This window comes from Zalophus californianus, chromosome 14 (assembly GCF_009762305.2).
Source record: "Zalophus californianus isolate mZalCal1 chromosome 14, mZalCal1.pri.v2, whole genome shotgun sequence".
In the NCBI taxonomy this organism is placed as follows: domain Eukaryota; kingdom Metazoa; phylum Chordata; class Mammalia; order Carnivora; family Otariidae; genus Zalophus; species Zalophus californianus.
In genome coordinates this window covers 57,106,900-57,119,463 of record NC_045608.1, presented here as the reverse complement: position 1 = coordinate 57,119,463, position 12,564 = coordinate 57,106,900, and positions in this window count along the sequence as shown.

Below are 12,564 nucleotides of genomic sequence, written 5' to 3'. Positions count from 1 at the left end.
TTCACTTTGCTACCGTGGGATTAGGGTCCAGGGGTACTATGCACATGCTGCTCATGCTCCTTGCTGTAGCCTGAGCAATCAAGTCCTTCATATCCCAGGAGCCTCATGTCCTCAGCCATTATCCATGAAACGTAACAGGCTAACTTGCAGCTTCTAAATTGGGTAAAATTTCAGGCCCTCCCAAAAACCTCACAGGATCGCGTAGGAAAAGCAGAAGTGAATACAGATACAAGAATCCTAAATAGCAAGTCAAACTCAGTATATAATATAATCAGGTAAGGTGATCCTAGGAATGCAAGCATGGTTTACCAGAAAACCGATTCCTATAATATACTACGTTAGCCAATTAAAGAGAAAAAAAAGTCATGACTGAATCAAAAATTGAATAATTTGGGATTAAAGGAAAACATTTTAGCATTTTAAAAGTACAACAAACTTTAAAATTCAGGAAGTCTTCTTTTAAAAACTTAGCTCCTTTGTGGTATCCCCACCCTATGAAGTCAAGGGCTTAAGAAAGAGCAGGAGAGGAGGGGAGGGGAAATGTGCAGAGAGGAGGAATTAATGTAGTCCAGAAAGAGAGAAACCACAATTCCATGTAGAACTTGAACTTCCCATATAAAGTGTGATGAAAATTAAAGGAGGTAGCAAATTACAATTTCATAGCTGTCATCATAAGCTCTATGTTATTGATAACCAGATTTTTTCCTTTTAAGAAAAATTGTGGTAAAACATACATAACATAAAATGTACTCTTTTAACCATTTTTAAAGGTACCATTCAGTGGCATTACATGCGTTCGCACGTTGTACAACCATCACCACCATCCGTCTTCAGAATTCTTTCATCATCCCATACTGAATGTCTGTACTTTTTAAACAATAATTCTCCATGCTCCTTCCAGCCCCTAGTAACCACTGGTCCAACTTTTTGTCTCTGTGTTTCTGACTATTCTAGGTATACCATATAAGTGAAATCATACAATTTGTCCTTTTGAGTCTAGCTTATTTCACTGAGAATGTCTTCAAGTTTCATTCATGTTGTAGCATGTGCCAGAATTTCCTTCCTTTTTAAGGCTATTACTTCATTGCATGTATATACCACATTTCATTAATTCATTTATCCATCATTGGACATTTGAGTCGTTTCCACCTTTTGGCTGTTGCAAGTACGTCGCTAGGAACAGGAGTACAAATATCTTTTCTCCTACTCTCAGTTCTTTGGGAGTGTATGCCCAGAAGTGGAATTGCTTGATTGTGTGGGAATTCTAGGTTTAATTTTCTGAGGAACTGCTGTAACACTTTCCACAGCAACTGCACAATTTCACTATTCAACTATCAAGGTACAAGAGTTCCACTTTCTCCACATCCTTACCAACGTTTGTCTTCTGTTTTGTTTGTTTGTTCGTTGTTGCTAATAGCCATCCTCATGGGTGTGAAGTGGTGTCTCACTGTGGTTTTGACTTGCACTTCTCTACTGACTAATCATGAGCATCTTTTCGTGGCTTTTTAGCCATTTGTTTATCTTCTTTGGAGAATGGTCTGTTCAAGTTCTTTGCCCCTGTTTTAATCAGGTTGTTTGGTTTTTGTTCTTGTTGAGTTGTAGATATTAGATATTGACCTCTTATCAGATATGTAATTTCCAAATACTTTCCTCCATCCTATGAGTTTATTACTCTTCATATTGTCCTACAATGCACAAAAATTTTCAATTTTAAGTCCAATTTGTCTATTTTTTCTTTTGTTGTCTGTACCTTTGGTGTCATATCTAGGAAATCATTGCCAAATCCAGTGTCACAAGACTTTTCCTCTGTGCTTTCTTCTGAGAGTTTTATAGTTTTAGCTCTTATTTCTTTGATCCAGTTAATTTTTGTATATGGCATTAGGTAAGGGTACAACTTCATTCTTTCAAATGTGGATGGATATCCAGTTTTGCTAGCACCATTTGTTGAAAAGAGTGTCCTTTCCCCATTGAATAATCTTGAACCTTGTTGAAAATCATTTGACCATATACTCAAGGGTTTGTGTCTGGGCTCTATTCTATTCCATTGGTCTATCCATCTGTCTTTATGCAGTACCACACTGTTTTGACTACTGTAACTTTCTGGCTATATTTATTTGAATCTATTACTGAAGTTTCTATTCTGTCTTGATTACTGAGTTTTCTTTTTTAAGTTTATTTATTTACATAATCTCTACACCCAACGTGGGGCTTGAACTCACAAAATCAAGAGTCTTTTCCTCTTCTGACTGAACCAGACAGGCACCCCTGAATTTTTATAAGTTTGAGATTAGCAAGTCTTGAAATAATGAGATCTCCAATTTTGCTTACTCTTTTCAAAAATATTTAGGATTAAAAAAATGTTTAGGATATTCTAGTCCTTATTTTTCCATAAAGATTTTAGAATCACTTTTTCAATATCCAAAAATATTGTGCTTGGATTTTGATTAGGATCAGGTTAAAACTATAGATAAATTTAGGAAGAATTGACAGCTTAATATTGAGTCTTCTAATCAATGAACAGCAGTACTTATTTATCCACTTATTTAAGTCCTTAAATTTTTCTTTCATCAATGCATAGTGTTTAGCATGCATAATCCTCCACATATTTTGTTAGATTTATGCCTAAGTATTTGACATTTTTGGTGCCATTATGAATCATCCTGGTTTTTTATTTTAATTTCCAATTTATTTCCTAATATACAGAAATGAAATTGATTTTCTGTGTGTTAACCTTATATCCTGCAACCTTGCTAAACTCATTTATTCTAAGAGGTTTTTTTTAAGATTTTTTTTATTTTTCAGTAATCTCCACACCCAACATAGGGCTCAAACTCACAATCCTGAGACCGAGAGTTGCATGCTCCACCAACAAAGCCAGCCAGGCACCCCTATTCTAAGAAATCTTTGTAGATAGTTTGGGATTTTCTATATAATAATGTCACCTATGAGAAGAGCTCATTTTATTCCTTTCTAATCTGTATGCCTTATATTTCTTTTCCCTTTATTATTACACTGGCTAGGACTTCCTGTATGGTGTTGAATAGAGTGGTGAAAATGGACATCGTTGCTTTGGTCTGATCTTAGTGGGAGAGGCATTCAGTGTTTTACCATTAGATATAGTGTTAGTTGTAATTTTTTGTAGATTCCCTTTATCAGATTGAGGAAATCCCTTCTAGTGTGCTAAGAATTTTTATGAATGAATATTGAATTTTGTCAAATGCTTTTTTGGCATCAATTGATATGATCATGTGGTTTTAATATGGTAGATTACATTAATTAATTTTAAATGGTGAACCAGCCTTGCATCCTTAAAATAAATCTCATTGTACATATCTTTTTTGTACATTGCTAGATTCAATATGCTAATAGTTTATTGAATATTTTTGTTTCTATATTTGTTCATGATAGATATTGGTCTATAGCTTTCTTGCACTGTCCTTGTCTGGTGTTAGAATAATGCTGGCTGCATAAAATGAGTAGGAAAGTGTTTTCTCCTCTTTTATTTTCTGGAAGTGATTGTTTTAGAAATGGTATTGGTATTGTTAGAATTCACTGCTGAAATAATCTGAGCCTGGAGTTTTTAATGTCTGTATTCAATTTCTTTAATAGATATAAGAATATTCAGATTATATATTTCACCTTGAGTGAGTTTTGGTACTTTGTGTCTTTCAAGGAATTAGTCCATTTCATCTAAGTTGCAAAATTTATAGGCATAGAGTTGTTCATAGTATTTGCTTATCCTCCTAATAACAGCAGTAGGTTCTGTAGTGATACCATTTCTACTATTGGTAATGTGTCGTTTTTCTCTTTTTTTCTTGATCAGTCTGACTAAGGATTTATCAATCTTAGTGATTTTCACAAAGAATACGCTTTTTTGTTTCATTGAGTCTCTATCTTTTCAATTGTATTAATTTCTGTACTTATTTTTATAAGTTTTGGGTTCATTTTGTTCTTTGTTTCCTAATTTATTTAAGTAGAAGCTTAGATTATTGATTTGAAATCTTCTCATCTTCATTTAACCCTACAAATTGCCCTCTAAATACTGCTCTAGCTGCATCCTACAAATTTTAATATGTTGCATTTTCATTTTCAGTTCAAAATAAAAGGATAAAAGAAAACTATATTCACAAAAATTTGGCAACTTAGAACAAATATTTGAACCAATTCCTCAAAAACTACAAATTACCAAATTCGCCCAAGACGAATAAGCAACCTATATAATACCATAACTATTAAAGAAATTGAATTTGTAGTTAAAATCTTCTGAAAACAAATTTTCCAGGCTGAGATCACTTAATTGATGAATTCTCCCAAATATTTAAAGAAGAATAATACCAACAGTAAATGATCTCTCTTAGAAAATAGGAGGGAGGGGCGCCTGGGTGTCTCAGTCGTTAAGTGGCTGCCTTTGGCTCAGGTCATGATCCCAGAGTCCCGGGATCGAGCCCCACGTCGGGCTCCCTGCTCCGCGGGAAGCCTGCTTCTCCCTCTCCCACTCTCCCTGCTTGTGTTCCCTCTCTCACTGTGTCTCTCTCTGTCAAATAAATAAAATCTTTAAAAAAAATAAAAAAAATACTGGCAATATCAATTACTGGCAAAGATACAGAACAACTGGAACTCTGATACATTGCTGGTGGGTAATGCAAAATGGTACGGTCATTATGAAAAACCCTCTAGCAATTGCTTTGAAAGTAAACATGCACCTACATTATGACCCAGCAATCCCTCTCCTGTGTATTTATCTTAGAGTAATTGAAACTTACATTCCACAAAAAGCTGTATGGCAGTTCTACTCATAACTGCAAGAAACTGAAAACCACCCTAATGTCCCTCAAGAGTTGAATGAAAAAACAATACTGTGGTGTTCAATGCAATACTACTCAGTATTAAAAAGAATGAACAATTGATATAGGCAACCACTTCCATGACTTTGAAAGGCATTATGCTAAGCAGAAAAAGAAAGATACAGAAGGTTACATATTGGATGTTACCATTTACATGACGTTCTAGAAAAGAGAGATAAGGAGAAGAGATCAATAGTTTCCCAAAGTTAGTGTTGTGGGGAGGATGTGACTCTGGGGTGGTAGCACAGAGATTTTTGAAGGGACAGAACCGGTCTCTAGTGTGATTCTTGTGGTAGCTACACAAAACTATATATGTATTAAAATTCATAGAATTTTGAAAATTTTAAAAGTAAATTTTCCTGTATGCTAAACATTTTTTTTGTAAAGATTTTATTTTTAAGTAATCTCTACACCCAAGGTGGAGCTCGAGCCTACAATTCAGAGATCAAGAGTTGCACGCTCCACCGACTGAGCCACCCAGGTGCCCCCCAATTTTTTTTTCCAAAACAAGGAGGAGGTAGACTTTTCTCTCTTGATTTAGTTATATAATTTAAAATATCAAGTTATTTATTTACACAAGGTTGCAGATGTACATTTACAGATTTTGGAAGTACATACAGTAAAGTGGGAATTTTAGTATTCTTTATAAATTTCTCTATTTGTATTTAACTTTCTTTACCATGTCTTTTTTTAATTTGTGGTAAAATATACATAATATAAATTGTACCACCTCAACCATTTTTATGTGGACGGTTCAGTGCCATTAAATACATTCCCACTGTTGTGCAGTCATCACCACTATCTGTCTCCAGAACTTTTTCATCATCCCAAACTGAATGTCTGTACTCACTAAACAATAATTCCCCAGTCACCCTCCCCCAGCCACTGGTAACCACTGTCCTACTTTCTGTGTCTACGTAGTTAACTATTTTAGATATACCGTATGAAGGGAAATCATGTAATATTGGTCCTTTTGAGTCTGGCTTATTTCACTTAGTATGGTGTCTTTAAGGTTCATCTGTGTTGTAGAGTATGTCAGAATTCCCTTCCTTTTTAAGGCTGAATAATATTCCATTGTGTGTGTATACCACATTCTACATTCTACTGATCCGTTCATTCACTGATATAGGAGGGTTGCTTCCACATTTTGACACTGTGAATAATGCTGCTAGGAACATGGGTGTACAAATAACTGTTTGGGTCTCTGCCTCATTTCTTTTCACATATATCCAGAAGTGGAATTTTTGAATCATGTCATTAGATGTTCAATATTTTGAAGAGCTGTCATACCTTTTTCTGCAACAACGGCACCATTTTAAATCCCCACTGCCATGGGGTTTTTTTTAAGCCAAGAGTAAAGATATTTGCACTTGGGCAGAATTATGTAAGTAAATAAACTATTTCTTATGTTTGGTTTAAATGTAAAATTCTATGATTCTGTTACACCTAATTTAATGGTAAGGTTTGTGAACTGATTTATAAAATTAAGCATCATTTGTAAAGTTGTCTCTGGGAGAAAATACCTTCATGGATTCCCTATGTTGGCTTAAAAAAGTTGTTTTATACTTGGGGATGCCAATACTGGGAATAGCTAGAATGTATTTAAATCAGTGCAGTAAGCCCTGTTTAGTGGAACCAGTCTGCCACCTTGTGGAATTTTAATGCAACTTACATTTTACAAATTGCAAGGACGACTGTTAACTTAGAAATGATGCTACCTATATTCAACTATTGGGTTTTTTCCCTGTGTCATTTGAAAGAACCAGGTTTATTTAACATATCTGTGCAAGATCTATGTGAAAATAACTTAAAATTCTGCTAATGGAACAAATATTTGAATAAACTTAAAGGAGGAAGGCACAAACACATGACATGAATTGTGGGGTCACAGGAAAAGATTCAAATCATTCTTCATCATATAAAAAATTATATATTGCAAAATTTCTCACTCATGAGGAAAAATACAACTCAAAAATATAACTGTCTACAACATGATGAACCATAATGAAAACATTATGCAAAGTGAAATAAGCCAGACACAAAAGGACACATATCCTTTTTTAACTATATGGTGTTACCATAAAAAAATAAGCTCTCTACTTCCACTTTATCATAGCTGAAAACACTTGGCAAATGGGAAGGGGTTATGAAGTAAAAATGACAGCATTTATCAAAGTCTGTTGTAAGCTTATACATAATTCTCTGAATCCTTATGACAACTCTGCAATATAGACCTGGTGAGTTACAAGTCACAGATGAAGAAGATGAAGTTCAGTTAAATTCATTGGTTTGATGAAAGTCTCAGTGCTACTTAATGCCACAGACTTAAACTCCTATTAGTCTCCAAAGTTGAAGAATTTGGGAGTTTCAGGATGGGCACCCCTATCCTAAAAGAGATTTCCTAATCTGATATCCAATGTCTTTTTTTCTCCATTGCCTTTGAAACGTGTAATTCCATTATTAGAGATGAGGCACACATCCTGAGCTCTATGAAGTTGGCTGGTTGTGGGCTTTTTTCTCTTCAGTTCAGTGGATGTACATGGTGCTGGATAGGGAGGCATGAAATAGCAAGGTAATTGCCTGCCAAACAGGCTGAGCTTACTGGGCTGCACCATAAAATGCAGGCTTTGAACAAAAGAGAACCAGCCTAGTATTTTAGGACTTGCCTAGAACATACTCTAATAGTTCTAGAGAAACATTGCCAAACAAGCATGTTCATAAATGTCAGACCAACATAGCGATGGATCCGAAAACCATTCATTCAACAAATATTTATTGAGCTCCTGCTATGACCGGATGTTGTTCGACGCAGTATTTTGTTAATTAGAAAAACAGATAAAAATCCCCACCCTAATAAAACTTTTATTCTAGTAAGAATAGACAGACAATAAGATAAATAGGCAACGTATACATAGTGTATTAGAAAGTGATATTTTGGGGCACCTGGCTGGCTCATTCAGTGGAGCGTGTGACTCCTGATCTCAGGGTCGTGAGTTCAGGCCCCATGTTGGGTGTAGACCTTACTTTAAAAAAAAGTGATATTTTACCCCCCCCAAAAAAGGGTGGGATAATAGAATCAGATATTCTCATGAAAAGAAAAGAACCCAGGAAGATATTGCTAAATGTAAGAGTCAATTCTCATCCTCATCTTGGTCCATTAGCCACATTTGACATGTGATCATTCCCTCTTTCAAATGCATTATTCGGGGTTTCTAGGATTCCACACTACCAGTGTCCTATTCTCTCAATGGTATTCCTTTGGATATGTTTAGCTTATTTCTTCTCCATTTCCCCACTTCTAAATACTGGTGTGCCCTGAGTTCAGTCTTCACCTTCTCCCACTGGGTTATAACAAGTGCATGGTCTCCCTGCTTGCCCCCACCCCTCACCCAGCCTCTCCTCAACACAGCAGGTAGAGTGGGGTGGTGATTTGTTGTTGTTGTTGTTGTTGTTTTTCATTAAAACGTAAGTTAAGATCATGTCATTTTTCTGCTCAACATTTTCCAGCAATTTTCCATCTCGGAGTGAAAGCTGAAGTCCCTGCGGTGGTCTACAAGGCGCTGTATGCTCGTTCTTCCCTCCTTGGATCTCGGCTTACTCTCTGCCTCCTATTACACTGCTCTCTGATCACTGCCTCCAGCCACAGGAGTTCTTGCTGTTTCTTGAGCCACAGCAGGCACGCTCCTGGCCTAGGGCCTCTGCATTTGCTATTCCCTCTGCTGGGAACACTCTGAAATAGCTGCCTGACTCATTCATGCTTCCTTTCCTTCAGATCTCAAAATATCATCTTAGTAAGGCTTTCCCGGGCTGAGCAATTTAAAAATTCTAACATAAATAAATAAATAAATAAATAAATACAAATTTAAATTTATTAAATTATTTATTGTGATATCTTTGTATTTGAATAATTAATGTATTAATTAATTAGTTAATTAATTAAAATTCTAACACACACTACCACCACCACCCCCAACCAATTACTTTTGCTCATGGCCCTTACCCCAGCATGCCGTGTATTTACACTTACATACATGGTTCATTCCTTACCTCCATGTAAGCTCTATGAGGGGCAGAGGTTTTTGTCTCTTTCGTTCATTGCTGTATTCCTAGTGCCTGGCTTATATTAGGTGTTCCATCTTTCAATGTCCTCCAGTCAAAGACCAGGAGGAACACGCCAGTAGTTCAAGTTAGGTTTTTGGCTGTTGCAATGAGGGAGATTGTACACTAGGGGGAACCATGGAGCGGTTCAGTTAAGGGATGTTAAGAAGGACTTAACACGTTCCGATTTTTATTAGGTGATTTGGGGGGATGGTTTCAAGGAAGTGAGGCTCTTCTCTTGTTCAAGTATGTGTATTTTTGAATGATTTAATGAATGAATATAATGGTGGTCTTCGTATACCTGAAGGGCTGTCATATGAAACTGACTGAAATTAGGCTCATTTTAAAAGATTTCAGAGGGCGGAGTTGGGACATAAAGTAACAGAGTGAGCAAGTGCCGTAAGAATTTTAACAAAATGAGTCCCTCTGCAGGAAGATGAATCCCAATAATCTGACTTCTCGACAGAGGCTGGAGGAATAATGGACTAAGATATTGTAGAAGTAACTAAGGCACTGAACAGAAGGCTGGACCCAATGGCCTCAGATTTTTGTGAAGTTCTGTGAAGATCTGCCAAAGCTCACGCGGCCTCCCAGCTTTCTTCCTATGACGTTCCCAGGAAGAATCCAACACTGGCAGGGCGCCTGGGTGACACAGTCGGTTAAGTGTCTGACTCTTGGTTTTGGCTTGGGTCAGGATCTCAGGGTCGTGAGATTGAGCCCTGGCGATGGGCTCCACGCTCAATGCACAGTCTGCTTGAGATTCTCTCTCTCCCTCTCCTTCTCCCTCCCCCCCCCCACTCTCTCTCTCTCTCTAAAATAAATAAATCTAAAATAAATAAATAAATCTTTAAAAAAAAAAAAAGCATCAGACACTGGCTACCCTAAGATGAAAAAGAAGCTCTCTATGTTCTTTAGGATTTCACAGTTTAGAAGTGAAGACATATATGAAAACAAACATAGGCAATGTAGTTCTTAAGGGCAGTTCTGAAGAGGTTGTTCCCACTGGGGGCAAAGCTGCCCCCATGGGACTTTTGGCAATGTATGGAAACATTTTTGGTTGTCACAAAGGGGAGGGGGGTACTACTTGTATCTAGAAGGAGAGGCCATGGATGATGCTAAGCATCCTGTAATGTACAGGACAGCCCCCACATCAGAAGATTATCTATCTCAAAATATCAATAGTGCCAGTGTTGAGAAACCCTGTTGTAGAGGGAGGGGCAGGGAGTCATAGACACACAGGAGGGGGAAGGGGTCTTGCTAGCTCTAGGAGACATGGAGAAAGGCTTTACAGAGGAGATGATATCTGAGCTGGGTTTTGAGGGAAGAATAGGAATTCCTTGGTAAAGAAATAAGTTATTTTAGAGGAACAGTCTAAATATGTATTGATATTTATTATATCAATAAATATATTTATATATATTATTATGAAATAATCTAATGTCTGGAATTTGCTGCAAAATAATTCAGTGTGTGTGTGGTGGGGGAAGGGTATGAGAAAGGGTAGAAGTTTGGCCAGGAGTTGATAATTGTTGAAACTGTTGATGGGTACATGGAGGTTCATTATAATTTTCCTCTTAATTTTTGTATATTCCTGAAATTTTGTATAATAAAAATTCAAATCAAATTCTTTTCTTTTCTTAGGGTAAAATATACATTATATAAAATTCACAATTTAAAAAAATATTTTATTTATTTATTTAGAGAGAGAGTGCTTGTACAATTGGGGGCGGTGCAGAGGGAGAGAGAGAATCTCAAGCTGACTCTGCACTGAGCATGGAGCCAGACTCAGGGGTAGGGGGCTCAATCCCATGACCCTGGGATCATGACCTGAGCCAAAATCAAGAGTCAGATGCTTAACTGACTGAGCCACCCAGGTGCCCCGTAAAATTTACCATTTTAACCATTTCTTTGGGTATAATTCAGTGGCATCATGTATATTTACAATATTGTGCAACTATCACCACTATTTCCTGAGCTTTTTAATCATCTCAAACAGAAATTCTGTACCCATTAGACAATAACTCCCCATTCCTTCCTCTGCACAGCCCCTGGTAACTTCTATTCTTTTTGTCTCTATGGATTTGCCTACTCTAGGTACCTACTATAAGTGGAATCAGATAGTATTTGTCCTTTTGCGTCTGGCTTATTTCACTTAGCATAGGGTTTCCAAAGTTCACCTGTGTTGTAACATGTATCAGGATTTAATTTCTTTTTATTGGTGAACAATATCCCAGTGTATGTATATACTGCCTTTTGTTTGTACATTCACCTGTTGATTCAATTTTTAAAAGGAAGTTCTTTATTGGGGAAAAGGCAGGCAGTTGCAGGAAGGATATTGTTTGCATGTTTAAATGGATAGAAGGCAGTGGAAAATGGAATTGCATAGGATTTGGGAAATAAATTTGGCACTGCTAGAGGCTCAAGAACATAGAGAAGCTGTGAGCAATGGAGCTTCTGGGAATAGTGGACTCAATTAATCTGAACCTTGTACACGTACTAAGGATAATGATCTTTTTCTTATTGGCAAGGGGAACCAGTGGAGGTCCTTCTCTGGCCCCAATCAACTATATTTCTTCTTTTTCTCGATCCATGCTTGTGGTCAAAAACTCAACCCATACTGAAATATATACATTGTAAAGAAGAAATTACCTGTTTTCTTACCCATAGAGCTAACCACTAATTCACAGTTTGATGTATATCCTATATTAGAGCTCACCAGCTGAAAGACCATAAGAACTACCTGAAGTTAAAGTTGGGGGGGGGGTTGGTAACTTTTTCTTTTTCTTTTTTCCTTTTTTTGTTTTTTAAAGTAATCTCTACACCCAACATGGGGCTCACACTCATGACCCCAAGATCAAGAGTGGTGTGCTCTCCCGACTAAGCCACCTGCTACATTTAGGTTTATTTAATTTGCTGCAGCAAGGAAGAGCACTCATCGGAGAAACTGTCGGTGTGTCTTAAGAAAAGAATTGGGAAGGGCTTACTAGAAGGTTTGAGCTTGTGTTGGCCGATTCTGTGGTGGTTTCAGGGAAAGCGGGGGTGTGTCAGGAAGCAGGGGCAATTTGGTGAGTGGGTAGATCTTTGGTAATTTTTATCTACAATGCCAAAGGGTTAAGGTGGGGTTAGAGCTATCAATGGTAAAGGACTTGTAATCAGTTATGTTCGTTATAAGAGGAAGATGTTAGCAATTTCTGTGGTTTCAAAGTGGCCTCCACTCTGTTTCGTTCCACTAAAGTTACAGAATGGCTTTGTCTGATTATTATTTATATCCTGTGAGGGTAGTTGATGATTGGTTAGGAACACTACAGCCTAGCTATCCACTTGCAGGGTTATCTTTTTCCTTTCTCACTTCCCCATTTTAGCAGGGGGCAGATGAAGTCAGCCTGCAGGATATATTGTTCTCTGAAGTTCAGATCCATTGTTAAGATTCCATTCATTGGAAGGTTATTTGGAGAACATCATCTGCTGTTGAACTCAAGTCAGTACTTCACGTTCCTTTGGTTGGAAGATGAGCTGTTGAATCATCTGAAGAGACAATGGCTGTATGGCAGTATTTACACATACGGGAAAATCAGCCGAAGTACCTGATCTCCTAATTTATTTGTTTCCTGGAATAGTTTAG